This window comes from Anabrus simplex, chromosome 1 (assembly GCF_040414725.1).
Source record: "Anabrus simplex isolate iqAnaSimp1 chromosome 1, ASM4041472v1, whole genome shotgun sequence".
In the NCBI taxonomy this organism is placed as follows: domain Eukaryota; kingdom Metazoa; phylum Arthropoda; class Insecta; order Orthoptera; family Tettigoniidae; genus Anabrus; species Anabrus simplex.
The window spans coordinates 768923883-768945394 of NC_090265.1; the positions used below are offsets into that span (position 1 = coordinate 768923883).

The 21512-nt window shown below is 42.5% G+C and overlaps 1 protein-coding gene across 2 annotated transcripts in view; it reads left to right on the plus strand.

Moving 5' to 3' along the window:
* Nucleotides 1-21512, plus strand: part of LOC136857505 (terminal nucleotidyltransferase 5C) — a 495888-nt gene that overhangs the window by 465996 nt on the left and 8380 nt on the right. The gene's annotated exons all lie outside the window — the stretch shown is intronic.

A 21512-nucleotide genomic window follows, 5' to 3' on the forward strand; every position in this document is an offset into this window, starting at 1 on the left:
GAAGTGTTGGAGCCCTTCCATTTGTTTTCTCTGATTAGTGTTATATAGAAGATGGTTGCACAGTTTTCCTTCCTCTTAAAACCACCACCACCACCACTGAATTCAAGTCCCGTCTGTATGGTTCGCATCCCACGTAAAACTTGTCATATTAACAGTTAAAAGGGAGGATGCCGGAAGATGCTCTGGCATAAGCTCGTGGCTCCTTTTCTCCGGTGACTGGACCAGCCTGACCTTAGCAACACTTTACCGGCAACTAGGATTGATGCCAGGCAACATTACTTTTATACAATTTACACAGCTTGTACACACTTTGAATGACCTTCAATTTCATGTTTGTTGTAGAAAACTATTTTAAAAAATTCTTCCTTGTAGTGCTAAGTGGAGACAATGACTCTTTGAACTATATTCGCGTCCAAAATTAAAGTAACGAAAGGAACTCTTTCCTCCTATTTTTCTCCAACCCTTCTGTTGTCCCGTTTCTCTACAGGGTCGAGTATGAGGTAGATGAATCTGTTGTGGCGGGTTTTTATGACAGAATGCCCTGCATGACGTTAACCTCATCAGAAGTGAGATGAAATGAATAGCGTGATATATTATAGTAGGGAGAGGGTGAAACCTGGTACTGGCACAAAGGGATCTGCTCAAAGGTTTACATCTCCATCCGACGGGCGAATCACCATCAATGGAGTCATATGCTCTCACTCCATATGAGCACTGCGGAGAGGTTTGGAATTTAATCCAGCCTTTTGACACGCAATCTAGCGATTATAAATTGTATACTACGACCTCTTCTACCCTGCTGGCCAGCATTCTGATGGCGAAACTTTTTTCGACCAACGGGACTCGAGGCGGCTAAGCACGGTGTAAGAGCGTTTAGCCTTCATCGCCTTAACGATCATGGCCAAATGGTATCAGTCATATTATATAAAGTATAAACAATGTAAACACTGTGACATTTTTATTTTTGAAACGATGGTCACAAACCACTATTCTATTGTCATAAAATCCAGGAAAATAGGGCGTGTCATCACCTGTGGCAGTAATACATGCCCGACAAGGACGTGGTTGGAGAGTGGTTGGTGGAGTTGGATGTACTCTGTTGTGGTTGAGCCGAGAGAGCAAGCAGGCCAATGAATTTGAGCTAACGCTTAATCAGTCTGTGCAGGACCTCGAAACAAACACGGTGCCACGATACCCGACGGCCGTAAAGCCATGCGGGTTTAGACGTACAAATTCATGAAAAGGTGTTTCGTGATCACAATCCTCACTCCCTCCCGACCATTATTGATTCACTTCCAATTTGGTCCCTTTTCACAATGTTTCAGGGCCGTAGCAGTGTTTCAGGTTCTCGCCAGATGCGAATCCGTCGTGGATCATTCTGAAGACCGGCCATGTTGTGTTAACTACCCTCTAGACGTAATCTTCTATGCACACATTCATTCCGTGGCCTCTCTGCTTAAGCATTTAGTTTGCCTCTATAAGCGTTTGCCATGAGGTCAGCAGTCCTACGCTTGTACCGTCCCGCGCTTATGGCTTCTTTCGGATATCACTCTTGGTCGTCCTTGTCCTGGTCTTCGGGGCACATTTTTGGGACTCCAAACACTGGTGTTACGTCCAAAAAATAAACGTACAGTCGCTTGTCACCTGGCCACTTCAGCTTGCGACTGTCCATCGCCCTCCACCGCAGGGAGTCGAATATTGGATGAATACTCCAGTACACATCTGTACGAAGACGGGTATGCTGTCTGTCGGGCAGAATACGGATGTAGTTTGCACATTACGATCACCTTATTTCCTCTTTTGCGAGGTATGTCAGTATTAGTACGTTACCATAGTTCTGAAAACAGGAATCATATGCTTCCTTTGCACATTTTGTCATACTCCGCACAGAAACTTCTCATGAACTGACGTCATTCATCCAAGTTGGAAATGGAGTCCTGCCGGCACGTTCTGACGTCACTGGCCTATTGATCGGCAGAGCTGTGACGTCGGAACATGTGATTGTTTGACCCAGTGCTGAACTTGGCTATTGATTCCTTCTGCTAAGGTGAAGAATCTGTGCTCCATATTGACGGAATTAAAGGGTGTCATTGACATACGGCAGTCTCGTTACACTTTACGTTACGTTACATTGAATGTTTCGGCATTAAACGGAAGTCTTAGTATTACGATGCGTTTCTCTGTAAGTGATCATAAGAGAATTCATGCTCGAATCCCGCGAGCGACCGCGTCTGTACCACCTTCGTCGTATAAATAAAATCGCCACGATTTCTCAGCGCGTTATCCTCTGAACGGCCGTCTGCTCCAGCATCAAGGAGAAATTGGAGAATCCTTCCTCGCGATATGAATTTCGCTTATTAGTCTTCCTTTTGAGTCGAAGATGCTGAGGTGGACACCTGACACCAGGGAGAGATTGACGTTTGCTTGCAGACAAAATGCGCGAGGGTCTTCTAGGATGGTTTGGACATATACTGAGGACAGGAGCTGTGATACTGTTGTGAAGACGGGTTACATGTTAGAAGTCGTCGGTAGGAGACCAAAAGAACGACCAAAACAGCGATGGGCGGCCGATGCCTTTCACAAATATCTGAAGAGCGTCAATCTCCACCCTGACATGGCCCAGGACCGAACTAAATGGAGACAAGGAATCCATGTAGCTGACCACACCAGGAGGGACAAACGCTGAAGAAAAATATTAGGCCTATTAAAATTATGACTAATCATGACACATGAAAATATCGATAAAAATGTACGCACGAGCAAACTCAACCAAAGCTCGGGCACTACTGCAACGTCATTCGACCGTAAGCCCTGTATGCACCAGAATACTTGGCAATGAATAGAGAACTGAGGTACTGAAAGAGCGTGAAAAAAATCTTTCGACGTGTCAAAGAAAATTGTGACAGCAAGATAATCGCGAGCCACGTACACGACGGGACATAACAATGAAGAGGACGACTACATTATGTGGACACCTAACGTGAACGAACTCTGAGATATTGAGCAGCCGTAGGTTTTCCTACTTTCTAAACAGGAAAACAGAGGGATTTGCAATAGTGGCTATCATAAATAGATATCCAGGAACGCAGTCTTTCTCAGGAAAATCTTCGGAGTACACAAGACTTTCCAGAATTAGTCGAGGCTGGAAACGAGCAAAACGTGCACAGAAAAAAGGATGCATGTGGGAGTAGTGGTGGTGGTGAGCAACCGTTCTCTTCACACTAATCAAAAGGAAAAGGAAAGAGGCCAAATACTTCGAATAGTGAAGGTATCGGCAAAGAAAGGAGGACATGAACGACTTGAAAATGAGACTCCATAGGCCTAGCAGACCTAATAGCGGTGCGGTAGGAATACCGAGGGAGGTCAGATAAGGAAGATGAAAGTGGAACCTGACACAAGTAGAAGCAACGCCAGACTCGGCTACACTCCCAGGATACCCTTTTAGTACCTTATACTGGGAATACTGAACAAACGTTTAAGCTCAGATTGGTCATAGATGGTAGAAAGGAAATAATAATAATAATAATAATAATAATAGTAGTAATAATAATGTTAGTAATAATTGGATGGCTTCATTCAGCTACCGAATGCAGCCAGTTTGATCTGAGAGCACTCAGGCTGCCTGGATATCAATTTCTACCTTCTACGGCGCGCCAGAGAAACAGATCTCATTGGCTGATTTTTGATATTGTAGGGTGAGATGTACCCGACAGTCCCGCCAATCCAACTACATATTTTAAAGTAGCCTACCCAAGTTGTAATAAAATAAGGGGGAAAATGCCTTGAACGAAAAATCTTTGTATTTTCATCATTCTTGTATGAAATCGATGTATGTCCAGCCCTTGTTCAGCCGGGCTTTGTGGCTCAGGCGGTTTAGGCTCTGGCCCTCTGACTCCAACTTGGGAGATTCGATCCTGGCTCAGTCCGGTGGTATTTGAAGGTGCCCAAATAATCACCCTCGTGTCGGTAGATTTACTGACACATAAAAGAACTCCTGCGGGACAAAATTCCGGCACCTCGGTGTCTCTGAAACCGTCAAAAGTAGTTAGTGCGGCGTAAAGCCAAAAGCATTTATTATTATTATTATTATTATTATTATTATTATTATTATTATTATTATTATTATTATTATTGTCGAAGAGCACCAAGGGGACTGCTCAAGCCTTAACGTCCCCATCCAACAGACAACTCATCATAAAGGGCGTTATATGCTGTCTCTCCACATTAACACTGTGGAGAGGTTTGGAATTGAATCCCGGCTTTTGGCACGCAATTCTAGCGATTAGAAATTGTATACCACCACCACCATCTCTCCTACCCTGCCGACCAACAGGACTCGAAACGGCTAACCGCGGTGTCAGACCATATACTGTAGACTTAGCGCCGTAACGATCATGGCAACCAGTCGGGGTTCATGCATGGATTCGATACATACTGCAGTCTATTTGCGTTTGTATTCTGGGGCAGAAATCGAAATGAAGAAATATAAGAAATTTAATCGGGTTTCATAGAAATGAATAAAACAGTCTCTAGTTATTTCTGTTCGGTTATTTTATTACACATTCTTAGAGTTAGGTGCTCTGCTAGTTTTCGAAAGAGCATCTGATTTAGATGCACATGGCCGTTTTATCCGTCCCTTGATTCTCTATCAGTTCTTGTAGCAGTTGCACGATTCGCCTGTAGACACGCAGTATCTCCCGCTTTTTTCGTTCATAAGCTTCAGATACAGTTCTCATCAGGGATGTTGTAGACAGTAACTTGTATCACACTACTTTCTGACTGTTGTGGCGCAGTTTCCTGAACACCAGCCGTGTAGTTGCATAAGAAGTGTGGAATGCAGCAGCAAGGTCGAAGGCGCGATTTAGTAGAAAGCGTGTTGCGTGTGAGGAAAGCCAAGGTCATTACTCCGTTAGATTCGACCTACCATCCATCCCTAATGTTTGGACTTCCTCTTGGACTCGACGCAGTGGTAACGTAGCCCCAGAACTCAGTCCGTACTCCGCAATGCGCATCCCGGAGATAGTGGGTTCGAACCCCACTGTCGGCAGCCCTGAAGATGGTTTTCCGTGGTTTCCCATTTTTACACCAGGCAAATGCTGGGGCTGTACCTTAAGGCCACGGCCGCTTCCTTCCCATTCCTAGCCATTTCCTATCCCATCGTCGCCATAAGACCTATCTGTGTCGGTGCGATGATAAGCAACTAGGAAAAAGACCTTTGCATGTGACATCAGAATTAAGTGTTACGGTGCAAAGCGACAGACTCAAAACTACCCGTCGCATTAATGTGGCGTAGAAAGTCTACTGGTGATGAATTATACGAATGTGTAGTTATTTCTAGAGCTTTACACCAAATTAATTTACATTATCGGTAAAAAGATCGACCTAATCCCCTTGTATGTTAAAGTAATCTGCATAAGAAATACATGTTTTGTCGAGCTGAAAATTGAGACCTGTGATAAGTGGAGTGTCTGCCATATTCCCACACTCTAAATACCAAAAGTGCGCAGCTCATTCTTAAAGGTGTAACCACACCGATGTCAGGATATTTTCGTTACATAACGCGAAGTCCATCCGCCTACAAAGAGAAACTCCCGAGCCACGTACTGGACCAATAATAGACCTGTTTTCCAATCATCTGTCAGTGTACACTCGGACTAACGGTTTTGCATGGTTAACGAGAAAGCTCCATACACTTCGTAAAGTTACATCAGAATTCGAGCAAGTAAAAGCATGCGATGGCCATTGAAGTGGTGCATTATAAAGGCCTTTTAGTTCAACAGTAACCAGCACGTTCCGGACGGAAATTGTAGTGTACGATCCTCTTACTCAAAGGACCAAGGTTCAATTAGCAAACCTCTTTCAGTTCGTTTTCATGTCTCCTTCGGCGTCAGTCACTTCTTGAATTCATAGAGGCTACCAGCCTCAGCAAAGAGTTCATCCCACTCCGACATAAGGATCCTTTTGGTCCGATGTTCACCCCAGACATGTTCGAGCTCGCAAATCAAACTGAGATGATGTTACAAGACCAGATTTTTTTTTCAAATAAAATCTATTGCATGGGAGTGCCAGGGAAGAGCTATGGCTGTAAACGGCGGTGAAAACTCGGGTTGCAAGTTTCACCAAGAGAAAAATTCCTCTGCTTTGATTGCTGTGTTGATGGGCTGAAAGTACCTCATGTGGATCACTCTAGCTACAAAAGTGTTACTATAACTTTACTGGGGTTGATCACATTAACGAGTTTGTAAATAAAGGTTGCATGTCTCCTCTTATGATTATGATGGTATTTAGGGGTTGTAGTAAGGAATTAGAGGATGTATACGTCGTTGCTGAGACCCCAATTGGAGTATGTTTCTAGTTTATGGGACCCACACCAGGATTGCAAGATTCCAGAACTAGAAAAGATTCAGTGGAAAGCAGCAAGATTTGCTCCGGATGCTTTCCGACAAAACATGTTGTGAATTGTGGGCTGAGAAGACTTAAGTGTAAGGAATCGAGCTGCTCGACTAAGCGGTGTGTTCAGAGTTGTCAGTAGACAGATGGAGTGGAATGACATTAGTAAACGAACAAACTTGAATGGAGTTTGGACATAAACACAATGTGGGAGGAAACCAAGCTAGCAATAAATACAACGGCGCAGGAAGTACTTGGAGAGAGAAGGAAACAGAATAGAAATAAATTGTATGACGAAGTGGGTAAGGTTCTGGAAGAGAGAAATCTTGCCCGACAAAGAATGCTACAGAGATCCACTCGAAATATGGCAATTTTTAAAGAGAAACGGAGAATAACAAAGACATAGATAAGGAACAAGAAAAGAATAGAAGAAAGGAAGAGTGGATGAAATGCAGAAGAATTTTGAAAACAAACAAGGTAGAAATTTCTTCCATGAGGTTGGACAAGTAAAGGGATATCAACCTGGAGTGAATATGCTTAAGGATGAGACTGATAACTCATTGTTGGGAAAGAACGAATTCTGGAAAAATGGGCAAAACATTTTGAAACATTACTTTGTCAGACCAATAAATGAAGAAAGAGAAGGATCAGGCCGTATGGAAACTTCAAAGAGAGATGAGGGTGAATATGGAGATGAGTGTGAGAGGGAAGAGAGGAATGAGGAGAATGGAGATGAGGATGAAGACTATATGGGATCACCATCGATTGAAGAAATAAAGATAAATTATAAAACAGTTGAAGAGCAGTAAAGCCCCAGGGAATGACCTCATAACGGCAGAAATGGCAAAACATGGAGAAGTGTTGGTGAGGAAAATACACGAGATAATTAAAAAGGTATGGGGAACAGTTACAATGCCAGAGGACTGGACACTAGCAAATATATGCCCTATACATAAGAAGGGGTCACGCATGCAATGCAAGAATTATCGAGGTATATCCTTACTGAGTATAGTATATAAAATCCTCTCTACAGCCATAACAAGGAGTTAGTAGTAGAGCAGAAAGAATTATAGGGGAGTACCAAGCTGGTTTCAGACCTGGAAGATCGACGATGGACCATATTTTCACCATGAGAATGACTCTGGAAAATAATGAATACAGTAAAACGTTCGACTAGGACCTCTTTTTATAGATTTTCAACAAGCCTATGACAAAGTTAAGAGATCGACATTGTGGGAAACAATGGAGTGTAAATTCCCACAGAAGTTAATAAAATTGACTAAGATGACCCTGGAGAACAGCAGAAGTCGGGTAAAAGTGCAGGGAAATCTGTCAAGATCTTTCAGAACCGAAGAAGGCCTAAGGCAAGGGGACCCCTTATCACCAGTGTTACTTAATCTAGTGTTGGAGAAAGCTGTAAGATCAGTAACTACTAATCCGGGTGGTAATATTTACAACAGATTGATCCGAATTTTGGCTTACGCAGATGTGGTGATATCTGCTAGAAGTAACGAGGCACTTACAACTGCCTTGAAAGAGCTGAAAGATGCGGCTGGGTCCTTGGACTTGGAGATACGTGGTAACGGAGAGAAGTGGAACACTAAAGAACTCCAAGTGGATGGTTACACCTTTGAAGCAGTAGATAGCTTCACATATCTTGGCTCAGCAATAACATCAGAAAAAAAAGTTGAGACAGATATTGTAAATCAAATTAAGGTTGCCAACAGATCCTACAGGGCACTGTATCCCCTTCTGAGAAGTAAAAACTTAAGCAGGAAATTAAAACTGACTCTCTACAAAACAATTAAATCAGTGCTTATATATGGGAGTGAGGCATGGGTATTATTGACAGAGACCACAGAGAGGAGATTAAATGTGTGGGAAAGGAAAGTGTTGAGGAAGATTTTTGGACCGGTGAAGGAGGGAGATTTATGGAGAATCAGAACAAATGAAGAAATAAGATTATTGTATAAGGAGCCGGACCTGGTGACCTCAATCAAAATGAGACGGATTGGATGGCTGGGGCATGTACAACGGATGGAGGAGGGAAGACTTCCAAGGAAAGCACTAACAGGACACCCTGGGGGCAGGAGGAGGAGAGGTCGGCCCCGGATGAGATGGCTGGAGGATGTGGAGACTGATCTGAGGACTGTTGGAGTCAGGGGGTGGTGTAGGCGTGCTGAACACCGGGACGACTGGAAAGCTGTGGTCAAGGAGGCCAAGGTCCTTAAAGGACCGTAGAGCCATGGAGTAAGTAATAAACATGGAGGGAAAAAAAACATCTACCCATTTGTGCTGTCCAGTTTTGTTTCCTAATATCTGATCGAAATTCCTGAGGTAGCACATCTTCAACTGTGCTATGGCTTCGGTTATTCTGGTCTTCAAATCATGATCAGTCACAGGTGGTCTGACATAACTATGCCACACAGTGCCTTTTCCACTGCAGAGGCCATTTGATATAGAGAAATCAGTTCTTCAACTGAATAAAACTTTTCGAGTTGGCGGTTAATATATTTTTTCCGTGTGTAAATAAAATGCTGTTACATAATGTACATTTGTAAAGTACTTTCAGAGGCATCCTATATTTGCATTATTTTGTGCAATATCTAATGAAATTCCGCTAAGCGATTTAGACGTGATGTTTCAGAAAGTTGACAATACTTCATTGGCCACATTTTCACAGCGTGTCACTGTTGAAGTGCCTCTTCTCCGCAGGCTATTTTTAAGAATTGAGGAACCTGAAGTACCAGTGATTGCGAATTCAAAATATTCTTGTCGCAGTAACCGTTGCTAAGCAACAGAGTACTAGATAAAGGGATTGAAGCAGCAACAACGAAAGCTTTCCGTATTATTCGTTGATAGCGTGGATTATAGACGCCAGAGTTAAGCAAGTAAAAGCACCTTAACCCAGAGAATGCTCAGGTCAGTAGTAAACACGAGAAAGACCAGGCGATGGGAAAGAGTAAATAAAACAGCAGTTAAGGGGAGGGACGAGGAATAATGCAATTAGAACATTGGACCTGATCATAGAAGGTAAATATTTCTAAGCAATCCGTTCAGAGTTTGATTTATGGATGGGGTGGAACAAACCTGTCAAGGCGTCTGTTCATAAGCATGTGTAGCCGAGCTAGCTAGGTGCATGTTGTTGAGTGCTAAAAGTGGTGTTACGGGATCTGGTAACCAGGTAGAGAAGTGGCCTTGAGCAGCGCGGACAGCCTTGTGTACTGGCCACCTTTCTAATGTCTCCCGGACAATCGTCCAGGTGAAATGCAGGCAGACTGCCTTGCCCTGCCTTGCCTTTGTCATGAAAATCAAGGTTAAACTCTATAAGGAATTTCTTCAGTAGAAAAACTTGGAGTAAGCCAAACGAAGTATTAATTTTCCAGTACATTCTTTCCAAAATTGACTCATCCTCAGGTGTACAGCAAGCTTCACAGGATTCCAGCGTTTTTATATCTTTCTTATGGTTCATGCTTATTTGTACTGTTCATATCGAATCAACGCTTTGATGCAAAATTATGGTAATAATCATTCTGTCGAACAATAGTCTCACGAGATATTTGTAATTAACTTCCGTAACTTTAGGATGTAAATCGAAATTGATCTAAAGACGACTCGTACAAATATTTTCAGATGAACAGTTTAAGAGTTTAAGCTACTCTGTATCTTACAGAGAGACCTAGGCCCTTTCGTAGTAATTACAGTTCATTATCAAAGATGTTCTACAACACTTCTGTTGAATGTACAATCGGAATGAGCGAATGGTAATGTGTGCCCCTCGCATTTAATATATCGGACTTGATATCATTTACATACAAACCCTGTGGATACCCACAATATTTATAGGTTGTTATTTCTGAGAAAAGTATTGCACCTGCGAGGCTTTTGCAGTACTATGCGCTCATTGTTTTGAGTGACTGACTGACTGAATGTAAAGTACCTGTCCTTTCTTGCTAATCTGTACCGGTATTCGAAAGTTCACATAGGCCTATAATAATAATAATAATAATAATATAATAATAATAATGATAATAATAGTCGAACCTCGATATCTCGAATCACTGCGAGAGCTGAATTTTATTTAGTTATCGAAATTTCGAGACAGACTGTTCCCGTCTTTGAGGATTGCACGTAATCGAATTACGTGGAGCAACGGCTTGATACTGTCGTAAGTGTTAACCATATGAAAACAAACTCGTATTTTGTCATTTTGACTACAGCACTTGAAGTCGTTGAAGACAGAATATATACAATAGTTGATCGTAAAACATACCTCCGTTAAGAACTTAGCAAAAATCTGTTAGTTTCACTCTCAAGCTTTTTCTTCCACATAGGTTTCAACAATTGTTATTGCTATAAAAACATTAAAGTTACATTCGACTGACTCAAATAATTGTCGGTGCACTTAACACAACGAGCTAGAAAGAGGACTATAGAGTGGCTAACATGGCTGCTACAGTGCTCTGGGTGGTGCCAAGGCGAAATAGCGACTCCATAGTTTAAGCGCCATTCATATAATTTCTCCGCATACGGTGCGATACTTCTAATAGATTAGATCGAAGAAATTATGCTCTTTACGTGTGTGGCATGCAATTGCATAAATTGTAGAGAAAACACGAAGAATAAATATCATATTTTAGATAAGATTCTTTTTTTTACTAAAGTACACAGTTTTGGTCGATTAGCAGAATTACGTTGCCTGTGTAGCACAATCCAGCACGTGTATATTAGGCCTACTTTTATTTTCTTGTATTTGGTATTTGAAGGTGCTCAGATAGGTTACCTTTGTGTCAGATTTACCGGCCCGTAAGGGATCTCCGGCACTTCAGCTTCTCCGAAAACCGTACTAAGTAGTCGGTAGGACGAAAAACCAATACCACTATTTATTATTACATTGTATCCTACTGAGCACATTTCCCCAGCATTTTGAAAATATAAAGTGAACAACGATGTTACAAAACGCCTGCTGTCCAACGCCACACCTGCAATATTTAGAATTTCCTAGTCACCTCATCCCCTTTGCCAACGATACGGAGTAATATGAGGACTTTCAGTCCATCACCACTACTACTGAGAGAGTTGGCTACGTGGTTCGCGGTATATAGCTCTTAGCTTGCATTCGGGGTATAGTGAGTTCTAATTCCACTGCCGACAGCACTGATAGCTGGTTTTCCGTGGTTCCCATTTTCACATCAGGCAAATACGGGGGCTGCTGTGCCTTAATGCCACTGACACTTCCTTCGCAGTCCTAGCCTTTTCCTATCCCATCGTAGCTATAAGGCGTGTCTGAGTGGGTGCTACATAAGGCAAATAAAAAATCGGCGTTACCATAATCTTCTTCCAAAGATAATCGAAGTGAATTATTCAGGAAAGTTAACTTATGTGATTTAAGATCATTATCACAAGAACTGTTCTCTTTTTTAGCAATTATTTCAAATTGTTTATCCTACAAATTCTTGTTCTTATTTTATTATTATTATTATTATTATTATTATTATTATTATTATTATTATTAAGGGATACTTTATTACACCATTGTTCACTTCAAACCTTGTACCCCACGGCTCTAGAATACTTATTTTTCGTAAATTATTAGTTTTACGCCCTACTAACTACTTTTTCGGATAAGCCGAGGTGCCGGAATGTTGTCCCGCAGGAGTTCTGAGGGATTTGAGCACCTAAATACTATCGTACTGAGCCAGGATTTAACCTGCCAAGTTGTTTAGTGTCCGGCTTCTTGGCTGAATGATCAGCATGCTGGCCTTTGGTTCAGAGGGCACCAGATTCGACCGGGTTGAGCATTTTAACCGGGTAATCGACAGTTAATTCCTCTGGATCCGGGACTGGATAACCTTCATCTACACACAACAGAACATTCCACAAACCACTACAGAAGCACGCAATAGTAAATACATCACTCCACCTAGGGTTGGCGTCGTCAGGAAGGGCATCCGGTCGTAAAATTAGGCTAAATCCATACAAAATGCCAATTCCAGGTAAATGGAAAGATATCAGGATTTATTATTATTATTATTATTATTATTATTATTATTATTATTATTATTATTATTAAAGTTATATGAATTATTTCTCGATGTTGTTATATTGCTTTGCTCAAGGTTTTCTGTTCTATATTTTCATTCCCTGTAAGTGGGTCTAAATTTTTGGTAATGTCTTGTGATTTGTTTTGTAATTCGGACTAGTGGAAATGCGCTAATTTTCTTTCTTTATACAATATGTAAGTACGTAGCCTGTATCTTGTATTTTTTTAATGTCCTTTTAAACAGACATTGCGCATCTTTGAGTGCTTCCCTAATAAAGAAAACTGTGAAACGGTATTTATTCCCGCAGCCTCTGTACTTGCTTCATCACAAGCCCACTCGATTTGGTCGCTTACAATATGGCGGACGTGGCTTTCAAGTAGATTCAAATATGGCGGTCCAATAGCCACTCTATAGTCCTCTTTCTAGCTCGTTGACTTAACACCTAGTCTACCGAGCTCGATAGCTGCAGTCGCTAAAGTGCGGCCGGTATCCAGTATTCGGGAGATAGTGGGTTCGAACGGCAGTCCTGAAGACGGTTTTCCATGGTTTCCCGGTTTCACACCAGGCAAATGTTGGGACTGTGCCTCAATTAAGACAACGGCTTCGTTCCCACTCTTAGCCCTTTCCTATCCCATCGTCGCCATAAGACCTATCTGTGTCGGTACGACGAAAAGCCAATTGAAAAAAATGCCTGGGCTAGTGACGGTCCAGGAGAGGGTTCAAACGGCTCCTATTGCCTGTGGTCAACGCACCAGGGGTGGACAGATAATATATACTGTAGCACCTTAACGAATGCCTTTGGTGGCAGGACCTAGTGTTTACAGTGCACTGTCGTCTGGGCGAGAGCAATTCTGTTGCTTTCATAGATCTGTCTGTCTTATCCTTGGCTTTGACAATATGAAAGTGACTGAGATATGAGCGATGCTAGTAATGCCAATCCTTATGCAGCCAGTCCTTGCTATGAATGGTGTGAAAATGTTGCTCATAGGGTGGGTTGGTGTAGGCATTTCAGTGGGCTTGGCAGACTGATATGTAGTAGCAACTCTGACTCGCTGAGGAAAGAATGGGAAACTACCTCACTCCTCATTTCCCTAGTACGCCTCATCAGTGATGCCTAGGCCATCTATGACAGCTGATGGCAGAGCTGTTGAGGATCCCACCAGCGGCATCGCTGACAGACTGAACATGCATACACCTTAAGGAACGTGAGCCTCCGTGGCTCAGGCGGCAGCGCGCCGGCCTCTCAACGCTGGGTTCCGTGGTTCAAATCCCGATCAATCCATGTGAGATTTGTGCTGGACAAAGTGGAGGCGGGACAGGTTTTTCTCCGGGTACTCAGGTTTTCCTGTCATATTCCATTCCAGGAACACTCCCCATCATTTCTTCTGTCATTCATTAATAATTGCCCCAGAGGAGTGCGACAGGCTTCGGCAGCCGGCACAATTCCTATCCTTGCCGCTAGATGGGAGCTTCATTCATTCATTCCATTCCTGCCCCGGTCAAATGACTGGAAACAGGCTGTGGATTTATTTCATTTTCATTTTCACTTCAAGGAACAATAACACAAACTTTAAATGCTGTATTGCACAAAATTGTACAAAATTAGTTAGGGAATATTTTTTAGCTTCTGTGGAGGAAGAGTTTGTTTAGAGAAATGGAGAAATTCGTGTAACCGAATTTCGAGTATCCCAAATAGAGAAATGCACGTGAAGAATAGAACAGACGGTAGGGAAACTGAAATTATTTCGAGGTACTGAAAATTCGAGTAATAGGGGTTAGAGATAATCGAGGTTCGACTGTGTGTTTATTATTATTGTCATTATTTTTTGTTTTAGAAGTTACTAGTTACTAGCTAGTTCAACAACTCCGAGGCCAGAGCCGGGACGGGACACACACACAGTTGGTGTCTGATTTGAGAGTGAATGTTGCTGGGCAGTAGTCGCTTCGGGCCGTATTTACACTTCTGTAGTTAATTCTGATCTCTCTTGACTCTTATCATTTACGATTTCCAAATGTATAACGGGATTTAGTTTGCATGAGAGCTCTGTCAGTTTCATATTCTCGGTCAGCTTGAACGCTGGGTGAATACTGACAGCAGTCCTCAGAGAAGGTGCTGCTGCAAAAGTCTCTGCTCTCATCATTCCACTCCGCAGGTGGTTGGAGAATCGAACATTGCTCTGGGTTGGCATTTAAGACTGCGTTAATAAGAGGAAATCATATTGTTGGAATCTCTTGAGACCGTGTGGGTTGTTAAACGTATTCCAGTACACATTAAGCTTTTTATGGTTGAATTCTCACATTTTCAGGGCTAAAAATAATTTTATGCGTTAAACAAATATTTATTAACCCAGCTAACTTCCATTTTGTATGACGATAGTGTCTCTTCGACTTGAAGCAGCTCTTCACAAAGGCGACCGCTGTTCGAATTTCTACCAATGCATGTGCGATTTTTTTTTAAAAATAGGCCCCCGTGGTTCCGATTCTACGTAAAATTGGAGGTTCCGTGACAATGATCACGATATCAGCAGTGAATAGTAGAGAAATAAGCAGTGTATGTATTCTCCCGCTGCTGTGGGCGTTCTTGAACTCCAGAATGTTGTCCCGTACAGTCCAGCAGATGGCAGAGCTAAAATTACGTGGCTGCGTGGTTTGGGTCACGTAGCTGTGGCTGCGAACCCCACTGTCGGCTGAAGATGGTTTTCCATGGTTTACAATTTACATACCAGGGAAATGCTCCGACTGTAACCTTAAGGCCGCGGTCGCTTCCGTCTCATTCCTAGCCTTTTCCTATCCCATCGTCGCCATAAGACCTCTGTGTTGGTGCGAATTAAAGCAAATTTTAAAAATATACAAGAAAATGAAGTCGTGTTGCTAAGAAGAAAGATTATAGTGGAAGGAATTGGCTGCTACCTGCCCCAAAGCAATTGGGTCAGTGTTCAAGTGAAGGGTGTCCCGTAAGATTGCATTGGCACTGAATCCGTGTTACATGATGGTGGTCGTATTGACAGGGCCTATTAATAATAGGTACCGTATCTGGTTTAGATTTACTTCTAGGTACGTACGACCACCTTAGCAGCTATCTTGTAACTGCAGACTTACTGTCGGGTTTATTATGGACACTCGAATTTACGCTTTACTAACGAATCGATAGGCCTATTTCAAAGTGAGTTTTACCAATATTGTCTTTAATTCTGCATTAGGGTGTATAAGACAAGTTGTTTTTGAAGTTCATTGTTTATTTGTGGTTGTGGTAAATATTGCCCTTGACTTTGGCTTCTTCTCTAGGAACCGCTCGGTTAAAAATTCATACGTAGAAAACTACTTGTCCGGTGATGACATTTTTATATGTTAATAGCCACATGTATTTGTAGTGTAATAATAGTTACAATTTTTTTCAACCACTCCAAACAGGAGTTCTTAGTTTTTTTAGAACATTTTCTCGACGACCCAGGATAAACGTACAACAGGAAACTTGGGCTTGTTGTGAAGCATTCAGCAGTGGTTATCAGATACTACAACCAATGTAACCGTACAGTGTGATACTGAATTTACGAAGAGTAAAATTGATAAGTTGTGCGTGCCCTGGACCGTGCGATTAACAGCAGACGGGGTGGTGAAATCGGGTACAGGGTTGCCGCGTACTCACCCCCGGCAGTTGAGTTGGAATGCCCTAACCTCGGCTTGTCCGCATGTCATTTTCAGTCTGCCTGTGTTCTACATCACTACAAGATGCCTCCGAGACCACCGTTGTCAGAGGGCGGACTTACGATCGTTTCAAGTCAATAGTTTTAAGTGCTATTTGTTTCCTTCAAAGTGGGGAGTAGGTGAGACAGGTTCCCTGTGTACCAGGAAGCGGCAGATTGCTTTGGATTATTGATGTCGTCATTGAACAGTGGAAACCGCTTCAAAGGAGAATGATAGAAATATATCATCCAGGTCAAGAAAGCAGTGTTTGAGCCCGATGATTTTACTTTAGCCACAATACGAAGAAGTATACACGTTTTTTACATGAATAAGGCATTCCCCCAGTTAACAGCCTCCGCCTAAAACTGTTGGAATTGTTTTCTTTTTACTGATACGTCAATTTCTATGCTTTTGAAACTCGGGAAACAATGTAAAAAATAAAAATAAAAAAAAGGCTAAGAAAATAAACTACCACTGGGAGAAAGGACTGTCTGAAACTTCCCTCATTTCGAGCCAGTCATAATCAACATGAATTACAATACTTCCGATTCATCAGAATACAGTGACTTTTCAGACGAGGAATATTGACGGAATTAAATATTGTAAAGATTTGTAAATAATGTAAATAACCCTTGTAAGAACTGTACGAGTTGGCCGTGCGGTTAGGGGCGCGTGCCTGTGAGCTTGCATCCGGGAGATAGTGGGTTCGAATCCCACTGTCGGCAGCCCTGAAGGTGGTTTTCCGTGGTTTCTCATTTTCACACCAGGCAAATGCTGGGGCTGTACCTTAAGGCCACGGCCGCTTCCAACTCCTAGGCCTTTCCTATCCCATCGTCGCCATAAGACCTGTATCGGTGCGACGTAAAGCCACTAGCAAAAACTGTACAGTGTGACATTTCTGAATTAGGAATACAGTCATTTTTAAACCTGCAATTGAACGCCCGAAGTCCTTACGAGAAAAGGTGATGGGAAGTGGAATTTTTACGAGGAAATAAAATCGGCGGTTGAAAGTAAACAAAACGCTGGGTGTTGCGCGCTGTGTTTACTATTGAACGCGGTAACGCTGTACCAGATTTCTGTTAATCGCATGCCCAGCGCGCACAAAACTTCTCATCTCCAGTATCACACTGTACGGTTACAGTGGGTGAACTTTCTGATTACCACGTCTGAGTGCTTGAAAACAAGCGCAAGTTTCTTGTTCTGCGCTTAATCTGGGCTGAGAAAAAGTTGCTTTAGAACAATAAGAACGTTCTTTGGGGTGGTTGAAACAAATGGTAACTTGAGTATCACACTACGAATAGATGTGGCAATAAGATATAAACGTTTCATTACCATCAGATAAGTATATATTTTTACGTGAGCGATTCCCAGAGAAGTTAAAAACCCGGGCAATATTTTCTACAATCACAAAAATACTTAATGAACTTTAAAAAAAATTCTTATACAGTCTGCAGAATTAAACAAGGAAAATATTAGTATAACTCGTGAAATAGGCCTATCGGTTCGTCAGTGATTAAAGCCTAAACTAGTGTCCAAAGCCTAAACTAGTGTCCATAATAAATCCGACAGTAAGTTTTCTTCTCCCCTCCAGTTTCTCAGTCTTGAATATCAGTGTCTGAAGCACGTGTGGGTCCACGACTTCGTTGTTGCTGAATGTGTTGATGTGCAAACGCTTGACATACGATAACGGAACTGCTGAAGATGGTCTTTCGCTTGGCCATCATTTGGTACTTATCGGGCCATGACTTTGATCAAGCTAGTAATTTTAATTTCAAGTCTGTCGTGTTTGCAGGAAATTATCATGTCGCCTGCTTGTTTGCTAACGATACTGGATTATCCAATTCCGAGGTGCCAATGGAAACGGTAAAGAATTAAGACTAGTGCAGTCATTGTTTTAATGTGTGGTTTTTGTGTTGGGAGTGTCAGAGAACGTGTTCGGATCGCCTGGTGAAAGTTTTATTTGACGTCTTTAGACCACCTACGGGTCTGGGTGGATAATGTACGAAAAGCGTGAAACCCGGTGTCGGTATGTAGCCTACTCCTGTCGAATAACACCAAGGGTCTACTCAACGGGTAACATCTCCATCCGACGGACGAATTACCATGAACGCCATGCGCCCTCGCTCCATATGAACACTGAAGAGAGTTTTGGAAATTGATCCAGGAGTTTGACACGCAATCTAGTGATTATTGTATTGCATACTACCACCTCTCCTACCGTGCCGGCCAACATTCTGAAGTTTTTTTTTTTTCCTTTTGCTACCAACGGGATTCAAACCGTTATTTATTTTAACTTTAGCAGTGGCGAAGTTAGGGCTCGTGTCCCTCTTACACTTAACCGCATAAATTACGGGCCAATAAGAGATGTACTATTCTATTGTAAAATAAAGGATAACTAACCTAAGTAGCACATATAGAGAACATATAAAGAAGAATGAAAGCATTACTGTACTGACATCGAAATGGATTTCAAATTGTCTTCCAACTGATCTTTCATTCCCGACTCCGTAGCTCCGCCATGGCTTCGATGTTCCTGTTCGTCCATCATACCCTGATCCCCATCTCAGTCCAGCCCATCCTGTTTATCGTCCACGACATCTCGCGAGATCGTCCTCTTATTCCGCTACAGTTTCTTTTGATCTTCGCTCTATCTTTCTCAGGATTGTTTTCCCTTTCTCCAGTTCTGCTCCATATCTTCGTATTTTCGTCTCTGTCGTTAGATGTAAATAACTCACGGTTAAGTCCGCCAACTTTTCTAAGATAGTTTTAAAATTCTTCGACTTTTCAGGAGAAAACTCAAAGCTGCACTTACAGTACATTTCGGCCTTTATCGTGGAAGTCGTATATTAAACCGTTCAGCTATAATGGCCGAATTCAAATACAGACTTAAAACTTCAATCTCGTGAAGACTAGTGAGAAGTGGGTTCGAATTCCACATTCGGCAACAGGAAATTTAAAAAAATCTGATTTCCCACTTCAGCTGTAGGTGAATGCCACTTTCTTTCTAGTAAACACACAGGTGTTGATGACCAGTACGTCCCAAGCCGTGGTATTTTTTTCCCGAACGCGACTACATACACGTGACGGCATGTTTTGCAAATTCACGGGATGAATTGCGGAGGAGTTCTCCAGCTTCAAGCTTGAAGTTACAGGTAATTGAAACACTGTTCTCTTACTACAGAATAAGCCTCTCCGCCGTGTACGAAAGTAAAAGCTGCTGTTAAATGTTACGGCAGGCAAGGCACGTTGCGCAGCTGCTCGGTGGTGTACAGCGTACGCCCTGGAGGCACCAGTGAGTCCCGTTAGCTGCAGACACAAACAGCCCGCCCTCGCGTCTAGCTGTATTCCCCTTCCATTTGGTTATGTCCCGCGTTTTGTTTGAATCTTACAACTACTGCTACATGCCTCTTCAGTTGTAGATGATGCATGAGGTCGGAACTTTATCCAGCAGGAGTTTTGTGCCGGAAGTCTCATCAATCTCAGCCAAGTTCGAATCTGTTGTTTGGTAGATAACTTATATGTTAGGCCCCGCAAAACAATTATCATAATCGATCTGTTATCTTCGGGACAGAAGGACCGGGAGCCCAGCAAAGTGGGAAGCTGTACTTTCATTCCGGAGATGAGAGGCTCTCTGCAGCGTTTCAAAGTTATGACCGTAATTAAATGGCTTCGGGCCTGCCTCAGTGTGGAGGTACTCACTCCAGCCAGATACGCCATTTCGGTAGATTAACGTAAGAAATCTCCTGTGGGATAAAATTTCGACCTTACAACTTGTCCGGAAACTGTAACTGTTCGTGGGAGGACCGGGCGAGTTGGCCGTGCGGTTAGGGGCGCGCAGCTGAGAGTTTGCATCCGGGATATAGTGGGTTCGAATCCCACTGTCGGCAGCCCTGAACATGGTTTTCCGTGGTTTCCCATTTTCACATCAGGGAAATGCTGGAGCTGTACCATTATTAAGGCCACGGCCGCTTCCTTCACACTCCTGGGCCTTTCCCATCCCATCGTCGCCATAAGACCTGTGTGTGTCGGTGTGACGTAAAACATTGTCAAATGTTCGTGGGAGGTAAAACAACTTCTACGACAAGTTTTTTTCCGTCATAAAATTAAACCTTGAATGCTTTCAATTTTCAAGATACTGTTCTCAGAGCAGGATTGCCATTCACAATATTGAACGAAGGTTACCGTATCTTCCATAGCGATGGCGTTCTGGGGAAAGACATAGAAACCATGAAACACACTTTTTTGTCATTCAAGGGATAACTTCATCCTCGTGGTAGAGGTGGGAAGGCGGACGTGTGAGCCAAGAGTGAACTTTTCACATAGCTTAGCGCTGCGGAGAACTCAAGCTTGCATCCTCTGTGCTACCATTACATATCCCGGCCACCTTTGTTTCAGCAATCCAGTTGTCCTTGGACGAGGATCTTACCACTGACGAATTTGCCGGATGTTTTGCAGCCTTGTAAGGAATTCTTAAGGAGAAATTACTTCCAGTATAGCATATTCAGTTGTGGAATGTTAATGTTAGGTTGTGGGAATCTTACATCATAGTTGCCTCACACAGTGTTTGACTTTTCCGAGCATATATATATATATATATATATATATATATTTTCTATTTGCTTTACGTCGCACCGACAGATAGGTCTTGTGGCGACGATGGGATAGGAAAGGCCTAGGAATGGGAAGGAAGCGGCCGTGGCTTCAAGGTACAGCCCCAGCATTTGCATGGTGTGAAAATGGGAAACCACAGAAAACCATCTTCAGGGCTGCCGAAAGTGGGATTCGAACCCACTATCTCCCGGATGCAAGCACACACACACGCACACATTATATATATAGACTACTTTTTTCAGGGGCAACTCGAAATATAAAATGGGCAGACAGACTGAGCGTAGTCTACATAATCAGCCTTGCTAGAAAGTGGCATGTGCTGTTTACAGTCTAAAGTGATCTTAAGTTTTTTACAGCTGTTGTTGTCGTACTCTGAGATACCCGGTTTGATTATTTATTTTATTTATTTCGCCGTAATGGGAGACTACGGGATTAAGGGTAGATTACAATCAAATGCATTTACGTAGACAACAGACTACAGTGAGAATTGATGGTCGAATGAGTTCTTGGTTCAAAGTACTTACAGGGTTTAGACAAGGCTGTAATCTTTCACCTTTGTTGGTCATAGTCACATGAATCGTCTGCTGAAAGAGAAGCAGGGAGGGATTCATTTGGTTGAAAATGTAGTAAGTAGTTTGGCATATGCTGACGACATGGGTCTCAATGGCAGATTGTGCCAAAAGCCTGCAGTGTGATATCTTGGAATTTGAAAATAGATGCAATGAGTATATGAAAATTAGCCTTTCTAGGAATAAATTGATGTACGTAGGTAAGAAATCAAAG